The sequence below is a fragment of the Manis pentadactyla genome, chromosome 3 (assembly GCF_030020395.1).
Source record: "Manis pentadactyla isolate mManPen7 chromosome 3, mManPen7.hap1, whole genome shotgun sequence".
NCBI lineage: Eukaryota > Metazoa > Chordata > Mammalia > Pholidota > Manidae > Manis > Manis pentadactyla.
In genome coordinates, this window is record NC_080021.1 from 95,647,634 (window position 1) to 95,658,291 (window position 10,658).

Sequence of the window (10,658 nt, forward strand, 5' to 3'; positions counted from 1 at the left end):
CATTCCTATAACAAATCCTCAGCTATGTCTATGTCTATATCCAGAAGATACAGATATAGAAAATATATGTAAATAATAAATAGAGAGATTTCACCCTCCTGTTGGTTGTTTGTCTGGAGAACCCTAAGTAACACATATATGAAAGTTGGAGGTGACTGTGATTCCTTGGACACCAGGGACATGGAGGTAAGACAGATTGAGTGGCCTTTCCAGGGCTTCCACAGCTAACAAGTTTCAGAGCCAACTCTGGCCTGACTGCTCACAACACCCGAGCTGCCCTGCATGTGCCTTTTGCCTTCATTTCGCTGGACACTTTCTGACTAAAAAAGCTATTCCTGGAGGGCCCTCAAGGACCTGTGAGAATTGCTGTTGAAAAGAAATTTTCTCTACTAGAAATTTCTTGAGGCCTATGAATGGGTGTCTATGTGCCTCACACAGAGCAGATGCCCAATAAATATTTGCTAACTCAATTTGTCGATCAGCAGGCACAACAGATGTAGCTGCATCGTTTTGCTGTGTGTTGTAGTGGGCTTCTGTCTCAGGGAAGTCAGCTGGGCGACAGTTTTTAGTTTCCATTTTATTCTCACTGCACAGAAAGCAGGTCTTAACTTTGCCCTCTCCCTGTTAGTTTCCTGCCCTCTCCCCAGAAGCTCACAGCAGAGGAGGAAACAAGAAAGCAAAACTCAGAAAGATAAAGAAGGGATGAGATGCAGCCCAACAGAAATCTTAGTGCCACAGCCAACCCCAAATGTGAATGTTAGGGAACTGATTAAAGCCTTTAGTTACCTGCCTTTCACCATCACCTGTCTCTTGAAAACACTGAGCTAAAAATTAACCAGTCTGAACCCTGGCTCTCATTTTGTAGATTTTAATATATTGAGGCATGGACACATTCTTTGGGAGCTTCAGCCTTTAAGTCCAAATAAGTATCAGTTTCAGTAAATTGCTAAAAACCTGGCCGTGCTGAACAAGAACCTGTTAATGTGCAAAGCCAGACTTTTCCATCAAGTCTATTCTTTGAACTGGTAAATCTCCCCAGAGCAGAAACCGCAGCCACAAAATGTCCCAACAGGGAGTAAAACTCTGGGGGCACTTGTACTCAGAGTTACTACTCCTCATGCTCCAGCGGCTGCTGCGCTTGCGAGAGCTGGAGAGCAGCATGATTTTCGTTAGTTGTGTGGGGCCCTAGGAGGTGCTGGAGCTCTTGGGCAGGGCCTGACTTCCTGTTTATCTGCCTTGGTGTGCTCTCGCACAGCACGCGATTCAGAACACAAGTGGATGCCTTTTACAATTCAAAACCAGAAAAGACCAGAACATTTTTAATTAGACTGAAAATGAAAAGATAGCAGCTCCTGGAAAGATGTGCTTCCCCCATCTCCTTTCCTTTGAAGGCTGCAATTAAACATGTTTACAGGAGGACTGATCCTTGCAACCCCAAGGAAAGTGGGATGTGAATCCAATTATTTGGTAGTCAACTTTGCCCCTCAAATAAACGAAACTGCAAAGCTGTCTTTGACCAGATGCCCAGGCATGACAGAAAACTGCACCACCAGAGTGTCATACCCGTTGCCTTGGGGCATGATTTAAACCAAGAAATCTGTTGTCAGGAGGCACACGGGGAACAGCTCCAGGGATAGATGAAAAATGATGATGGTGAAGGGTTTTTGTCTTCCTCTCAATCCTGTAAAGCCAAGTGAAACCAATCTCTGATTGATTATTAAACACTTTGCATTAAATGGCCGGGGTACAGTCAGCTCATTAAATCTGTGATTCTCAGCAGAGCCATTTCTGCCGGATTATGCAGTTGGGGAAGTTGGAGAGCAGGGGGGACATGGATAATGAGAAGGCAGTAGTATCAGGTTGGCAAAGCTCCTGAGGAAGTTTTTAAAAAGACTTCTGTTAGCAAGATTGCCTACAAAATGGATCCCATTCTTTTTGCGATTAAGGAATCAGGCAAACAAATATAAGTCATCACCTTTACTACAGACAGCAGTTACTCAGTAGGAGGGGTGGAAGAATGAAGTCTCATGGAATTCTTTCTTTCTTTTGGAAGGAGCAGACATGTGCAAATTTATTCTTTGAAGTATTGATGCTAATAAAGGTTCATGTGTTTCTTTCTTCTTATGGATGATAATTATTTCTGGCATCATTTATTTGGGCCTTTCAAAAGATTTTGCACACCAGTGTCCTAAACCATGGTATTTAATATAAATGAGACAGCTTGGTATAAAACTGACATGGGATAGGAATCAGTGGTGTGGGTCTAGCTAGGACTATTCTGCCTTTATTTACTAGATGTGTTTTTATTTTTTCATGGTTTTTATTTTTTTGCCCACTTCACTTGGAATAACATTGCCTTCTATCTATCTGGGGATAAAAGATGATTACCTTTTGGTTCAGAAATCCACTAAACTAATACAGTTACTCTGTTGCTAAGCAACTGAGCTATGTTCCCCAGAAGCATCTCCCTCCCTCTCAGGGACCTGTCTCCTTTCTGATAATTGACCATGGAGAAAGTGCTGGTGAGGGGGAAGCTCGTGATCAAGAGACTTAGGGAATAAAAAAAATTTAACTGCCCCAAGTTTTGTGAAAAACTTCTAGAAAAACAACGTGTGGTATACTCAGACAATGGAATGCCTTTCAGTAATAAAAGGAACAGCCATTGACACATGCAACATGGATGAAACTTAAATGTGTGAAAAGAAAGCCAGACACACCAGGGCATGTACTATATGTGTTTTATTTCGTTCATATGAAACTCTAGCAGAGACAACCCTAAAGTAACAAGAAGTGGTCAGTTTGTGCCTGTGGCTTCGGATGCAGTGGGGTACAGGGAACTTGTAGGGCTGATGGAAATGTCCCGTCAACTCTATCTTGACAGTGGTAGAAATTGCACAGATGCAAATCGAAATGAGTGTGTTTTATTGTATGTATGTTACATGTCAATGAAGAAACCAAAGCCATTAGTACCATTGTAGTTATTAAACTTGGGCTTCATTGAGGTATTTTTAAGACTGGGAATATCTTTTTCTATTGAGAATTGTTTTTTTACAGGAAAAAGAAACTCGTGTCACATAAGTAAACTGCAACTTAATTTTTAAAGGAGACATTGCTTTTTTCTATTTGAAGAACATTTACTTGAGAAGTACTGGGATTACTATTTCTCCCATGGCTGCCCTTCTTTTCCCTTTCCTTTTTATTTTTATTAAAGTTGTACATGCACATGATTTAAAGAATCTCCTACTCCACAGAAACAATTACTTTAGACTCTTTTTAGCTGTTTCTTCTGGAATTAATTTCACCTTTCTAGTAAAATGCTTCTGCTGTTGTTTCTTAGCTTTTCAGAATTTCCTTTATTGGTTTCTCACCCTGGACACATAGTATTCAGTGTTCTCTCTTTTTCTCCCTTTCTCACACATGCAATTCCAGGCTCTTATCTTTCCAATGTGGTGTGACCATACTTTTGTTTAATTTGGGTGTTTGCCTTATTGTGACCATGGACATGCTGTTCATCACTGAGACAAGTAGTGAACTATGATTATTTTTCATTTCCTGCACACTTTTATTTTTCCTGGAGTTAGTAAGTGCAGGTTTGTTTCGTTGCTCGGCCAGTTTCATTTGCTCCCACCCAGTGCACGGGGTCATCCTGGCACCCTCCCTGTTGACCATCCTGTGCATCCCTTCACCTCTGTTGGACCTGCCTGTCCACATGTCTTCTGTAACTTTCTAGAAAAATACTAGGCAAAGCAGACATGGGAACACATGCAGAGAAAAGGAGAAAAGGCTAAGCAAGTGAGACACAACAGGAGCAACAGCTAGACCAGTAAAAAAAGCACAGACTATTATAAAACAACAGGTTTGTGGGGTAATAATGCTCTTGAAGTAATGTCCTCGTTCCTTAATGGAAGACCCCAAGAACAAAGGTCTTCCTTATGTACCGACCCCACCCAAAGCCAAGGCAGACCTGCCTCTGACTTACTCCTCTGATGCTGCTGGGTGTGTTGGCTTTTATGCTCACCAGACCCTCTCCCAGGTGCCTACACTCCTGAACCAAAGGGATGATGAACCACTGGGTGGTTACTGGAGAGGCTGAATCTCTGAGGGGTACAGGGCAAACAGGACCTAAGGTCACCTTGGAGTGAAGAATCTCTCTGCTACAAGGTAGTTTAGTTAATATTATTTATAATAGTGAATCCCCCCAAACAACTGAATCATCCAAAAATGGACAATTTTTTTAATGTCATATTTAGCCCTTGGGACATATGTTATCTCTAAACTTCAGCACAAACCTGCAGTATCGTTATCTACATCAGCATCTTACAAATAACCAACCTAAGGTTCAGAGGCTGTGTGATTCCCCCAAAGCCATCTTGCAAGGATTTAAATTTCATTCTGGAGCCAATATTGATTTCCCTGTATCATGCTGCAAGAGAGGCAAGACATCCTTGCAAACCTCCTGTTCTAGGATTATGGGTTTCAGTTTGTTGTGTTGATTTAAACTCAATAGAAGATGTCTTAATTATTACTAACCAGGGAAGCAAGAAATTGCACATTCCTAAAGCTTCACCAGCCAGAGAGAAGCATTTCAAATGGACAAAGGGGCAGATAGTTAGAAAACCAATGAGCTGCTGACACCATCAGAATTTGCAGGATTGTGGGTTAAAAAGGCTAATGACACAAACCTATTGGCAAACTGACAGCAATTCCATCGGCCCTCACAGTACACGATTTTCAGAATTGTCTGCCCTTGACTGTGTGCAAAATAACTTCTACATATCATTATTTTGAAACTTGAGAGGACCACAGAAAAATTCAGATGGCTCATTCCCAAAAGAAATTTCCAGACACCACAGAAAACATAAGTGCTTAAATGTGGAGGTTTTCCATTTCAAAAGTACAGGATGCAACCACTTGTGAAACTTTAAAAAAAAGAAAAAACAAACAGCTGTTCCTTTGGCTGCCATCACCATAATCTTGTTTCCTAACTGCAGCTCAGCGCAAGAGATTAATCTCTGCAGGCTCACTGAAATCAATAGACACAGGAACTGAGACAAAAAATCAGAGAAAACACGAAAGAGTTGGTAATTATACTGCACCATTCTGCGCTAATTAGGCTGTAGAGAACTCTGCATGTCACCCAAGCAACCGTTTTGAGGTGCGCCCTCACTTTGTGCAAGATAAACAAATTCTCTGTCTTATGCAAAATCATCTGTATTATCAGTGATAAGCTTGAAATTAAGGTTTTGCAGCTTTATTAAATTACAGTTCTAAAAAATAATTCACACTGATTTGTAAACTTCTCCGAATGCATTATGAGGCCACCCCTCTGATGCGCTCTTCCTTTTTAAACTGGCGATGAAGGCAGGGACCCTTCAGGCAAGGACATGACCTTCTCACTGCAGAGTTTCAGACAAAAGGGAGTACAAGTGGCATTGCTCATCAAGAAAGGACCCGACAGCCTCCTGCTCCCGTTTAGAGAAGCCCTGGGCATCAAGGTGTTGATGATTTGCAGAGTTAGAGCTCAGATTCTCTGACTCGCCCATTCTGGGTTTGTGCCCCGTTGTCCACTTGTCTTTCTCTGTGGAAGGTGTGCTTTGAGATGAAGGTACCTGACAGGGCTAGATAACAGACTCCAGGTCATCTTAGGCAAACCTAGAATCATCTGTGTGTGTGTGTGTGTGTGTGTGTGTGTGTGTGTGTGTGTGTGTAAGGGGTGACGGTTCCCAGAAAGAAATCTAATGCAGTAACTTTTTCTAAAGGCCACGACCTTCCACCCAATCTTACACAAAGTGGCAAATAGGAAAGGCTGCTATGAAGGAGCATTTTTGGCTTTAAAGATCTTTCCTGTAGCCTTAATGCTGTGACTCATTTTGTTTCCCATAATGATTTAAAACGCCCTCAACATAATTAGTGCATAGATCATTTGAAGTGGGTAGTTCCTGCAATGTGTGCCCTCTGCAACCCAATTAAAGAGTTCTACCCTTCCCCTTTTTCTTTTTGAAGAGGTTCAGTTTTATAGACAGACAACCTTACAAACCCTTGAGCTGCCTCTACCCAGATAGCCCCTGGGTTGCCTCTGTTTTCCAGTCTTTGGCTCTTTTTTCTCTTTCAAATTCTTCTTCCTTACTGAGGTATGTCCTATTGCTTAGAATTACAAGGACCCACCAAATAATTATCACTAAATTTCTTGGGGAGGATTCAACATTTTGAAAAGGCAGCCAAAATAATATATTCATTGCAAAAAGATGGAATGTTAAAGAAATTAGGGAAAAGTGTCAGCAACCATATTCTGCCTGAAGCATGAATAGTTTAAGCAAGGAAATGTTGTCATGATTGTTATCCAAGTTGAATCAATTCTGCTTCTAACAACCAGAGTGGATCCCAGGGAGAAGAAACGCTGAAAGGCCTTGGTTCACAACCCCCTCCCCACACCTGTGCTTAGTGGCATGCCCAGGCCCTTGACTGAGCAATTTCACCATGGACCAGGCACAGGATTTTGGAGACAAAGGGCCAGTTTTGCTTACAAACATCTCCCCCACATACTCCACCCACTCGCCTGCCCTCCATGTGGATGTGCTCTGAACCAGGAAAGAGGAGGCAGCAGATGAAACCCCAAGGAAATAAGGACTAAGTTGGTCTATTTGCCATTTTGCAGTGCCTCTAGTTACTGCCCAAGTGCCAGTGTTCCAGTGAAAATACTGAGACCAGGCTGGAAAGAGGAAATATTTAGTTAACCCCCATTCCGTTCTATTCTCCTCTATTCTAGGGAGGAAGAAGAGTGAGGAGAAGGGGAAGAAGGGTGTGTGCAACATTCCTGCCAGCCAACTGCCAGCCACCTGCCAACCAGGGGGAAGGGCGCCTCCTTTCTAGAGGAAGATGTGGGATGAGTCATGCTGTGTCACAGACTGTGGGCCATGTCCCCAAGAACAGAGCACATGGAGGTACAGAGCATAGCCTGGGCATGTGGTACATGTCCTAGAAGCTTTTATTCAATCTCAATCCAATCTGAGTAGCAAGGCCCTTTGGTGCTCTCTTGCGGGAACGTGGCTATCATGGTGTACAATTTTCAGGGGTCATTAGGGAGTAGTGGCCCTGTGGGAGACAAGACAAGGTGGGATTGAGAAGTCAGGGGGAAGAGAGCTATGAAGACAGAGGGACAAGGGAGAAAAGACTGCCCGTTACTACCCAATACCCACCCTCCTCCCTTTCCTAAACATTAAACCTCTGTTTTTCATCTGGGTACTAAACATTACATTTGCCGGCATGCCTTGCAGTTGGAAGTGGCCATATGACAAAGTTGTGGTCCATAGGATGTAAGTTAAAACTGTTGAATGGAATTCCAGGAAGTTTCTTGAAAGGCATAGACTACTGGGAAATGTGCTTTTTGCATTTCTGCTGTACTGTTCCCTCCTTCCTTAAAGATGAGATAGCTGGAGCTCCTGCAGCTATTTTGGTCCAACAAGCTGGCCTTGGAAATGAAGGCCATGCATGCACTGGAAATAACAGTATAGAAAAATGAGAACATGGACCCCAATAGGCCACCTGAGCAGCCCTGTACTGCCCCTCTGCAGTTATGTGACAAAGAAGAAAACTTCCACCTTGCTGCAATAACTGTTATCCTGTGGTATTCTGTTAGGTGTGGGGCCACAAGTAACTTTAACTAACCAAGAAATCTACTCTCCACCCTCCAGTTACCCCAAGTGAATGTGAATGGCTTACCATTTATAGTTACATGCATCAAATGTAGTGACAGTGTTTATATCATTAAATGAGTAAAGATAACTTTGTTTTAAGATTTATTTGATTAAAACATTTATTTCTTTTCACACATGCTCATCTGGTTTGATAGTGGGTTTCTAAGAAAGGGAAAGAAGTCAACCTTCTTTCAATGCACCAGTGGTTTCCTCAAACCCCACCAGCTGAGACTGATGCATGGTCATAAAACAGGAACAACCTGCCTCTACTTCCCACCCTGCTAGCTCTAGAGTCCCACGGGTAAGGTCTCCCATTTGCTCATGACGCTGTCCTCTGCCCAGCGACCTGAAGCTGCCTTGAGAACTGACTTTTGCTCCTGACAGGTGTGGGGTTCAGGCCTGCTTCCCCCCTGCTCAGGTCACTATTTCTCCACATCTGACTGGCTCAGATGTATCCTTTCCATCTCCCTCTCTCTCTTGTCACACATTTGCTCCAACAAGAAGGTCTGGGGCTTTCAGTGCCTCAGGTACATTAGAACAATGTTACTGAAAGAACGCTTTCATTATATACTTGTTTTTCACCATAGACCCCTTTCCACAGAACCCAGGCTGGATTGCAAGGCCCTGTGGGTAGGTTTATACCTTATTATGCCTTGCATTCCTGGCACCCAGCATGGTGTATCAGTCCATTCTGGCTGCTATAAAAAAGTACCACAGACTGGGTGGCTTATAAACAACAAACCTTTATTTCTTGAAGTTTTGGAGGCTGGAAGTCTGAGGTCAAGGCACTGGCAGACTTGATACCAGGTGAGAGCCAGAGTCCTGATTCATACATGGAGTCTTTTTGCGCTGTCTTCACCTGGCAGAAGTGGAGGGGCCTCTCTGGGGTCTCATCCCATTAAATCACAATGGGAAATAAATCTATCTTGTTTCCTTATTATATACACAGCACATAGCACAATGTCTGGGCACATATTAGAAACCCAATAAATATTTGCAGAGCAAATAAATAAATGCACACACAATGAAATTGCTGATCTGTGGCTTTAAAGCAAATCTCTGGGAACATCGCACATAGTTAGTAGAGAGCATGTGCAGCTTGGAAGCTTTGAGGTATAAATGAGCACATGCTTCCCCTCAGCCTATGGATTTTGATCAGTGCAGTAAGAAATCTAATTGAACATTGACCTTATGTTCCCTTCAGCCATAGATTATAAAACCTATAGAGGCTCGTGCACAGCCCCCGAAGACATTCAGAAACTTTCCCTCTTTCCTTCCATGTCGGTGCCTTGCTCTTGTGGAGCAGATTAGAAGGTGGGATGCCTTGCTTCCAGTTAAAGTTCAGACAGCATGTTGTGAGTTTGTGAGTAATCATGTGTGGTTAACTGGGCCCAGTGATCTCATCTCTCTACAACTTAGCAATGAGGATAATGGACAAACTGCTCACAAGTTAGCAGAGATCTCAAGCAGTGCAGTCCATTTGAAAATCACTTTTAAAACCCCAAAGTCTAAAATGCAAGTGTAATTTCCATTTTCTAGCCTTTCCTGTTTTTCTTGCATCCTTATCTCATATCCTCTTTTCTCCTTTGCCAGTGGTCTTCTTATTGTTTGTTGCTATGTTTCCATGGGTTTTTATGCTTTTTTAAAGATGCTGGAAAAAGACTGTGACCCATTGGGTCTTAAAAACTGAGCAAAGACCTTTGTATGAAACATATGCTCAGTGCACATCAAGCCACCAACTGGGATTCTGTAATGACCTTGGCTGGAGGCAGGTGCTTGGGTATCAAGGTAAAGACAATACTTGTCTGGGCTCAGGGGCCCCCACAAGACAACCCCTCCAGAGTTCACAGCTTTGACCTGACCATGTTCTTAGCTCCATTAGGAAGCTCCCCATACGTTTTATGCAAAGTTGTTCACCTTCTGTCCCTATTCCTCCAATTATTTCCTTTTAAACATTACTTGAATTAATAACAATATACAATCTCTATGGGAACTTCTGTACAAAGAGAAAGAAGCTAAACTATAGATTCCAAAATGCGCCAAAGAAAGACATCTAAGCATTGGGTCAAAGGAAGAGGGTGGCTCAAGTTTCTCTCAGGATACAGACTTTCATTTTCGTTAGAAACAGAACAATAGTTTGAATAACAGGGCTTTATCCAGCCCAGCATCTCAGTGCCGCAGCTGACTCACAGCTCAGAGAGAAGAGTTAAAAGCTGAGACAGCCGTTCTCTGCCAGCTCTCACATGCTGGATATTCCCCACGGCAATAAGGAACAGTTACTATCCCGTTCGGTATATCACTTAACCCCCAAAAAACAGCAAGACACATCCATACTATTATTAATGCCATTTGGCCAAGACAAAAGCTGACGTTCAGAGATGATTAACAACATGCCAACGGTCACCAACTAGAAGTGGCATAGCTGGGATTTTCGCTAGGTTTTCTGGTCCATTTTACAGTTTTCTTTGCAGCTAATTTATACATTTATTTGGTTTTAAGTACCACAGGAGTAAGAACTTTATGCTGTCCGCATTTCAGTAATATTCTAATTTAGGTGATGTAAATGACTCACGGGACCCATAAGCATTTTTCCTCTGGAGTTTGTGTAAAGCTACCTTGATCCTTCAGCCAATGGTTCCAATCCAGTCTTGTGAGACAGGAAGTGATTTGGGCTGCTAAGCATGGGGAGAGCCCAGGGGGCCACACATGCTGCCTGGTCTGCACCACACTGCTTGCGTGTTAATTCAATAATGAATGTTCCTTAGAAATGGAAAGTCATAAGTTTTGATGGAGTTGATAATGATGATATGATGAGAGCAGGTTTGAACATCCACTTTCCAATTGTACATATCATTTATAGAAATTGTGGAAATTTCTGTAAGAAATTTCTGGCAGAAAATTCAGAATAAACAGAAAAAAATTCCTTCTAATTGCTGCAAGCCACAGGTTACAGGACAGTGGAAG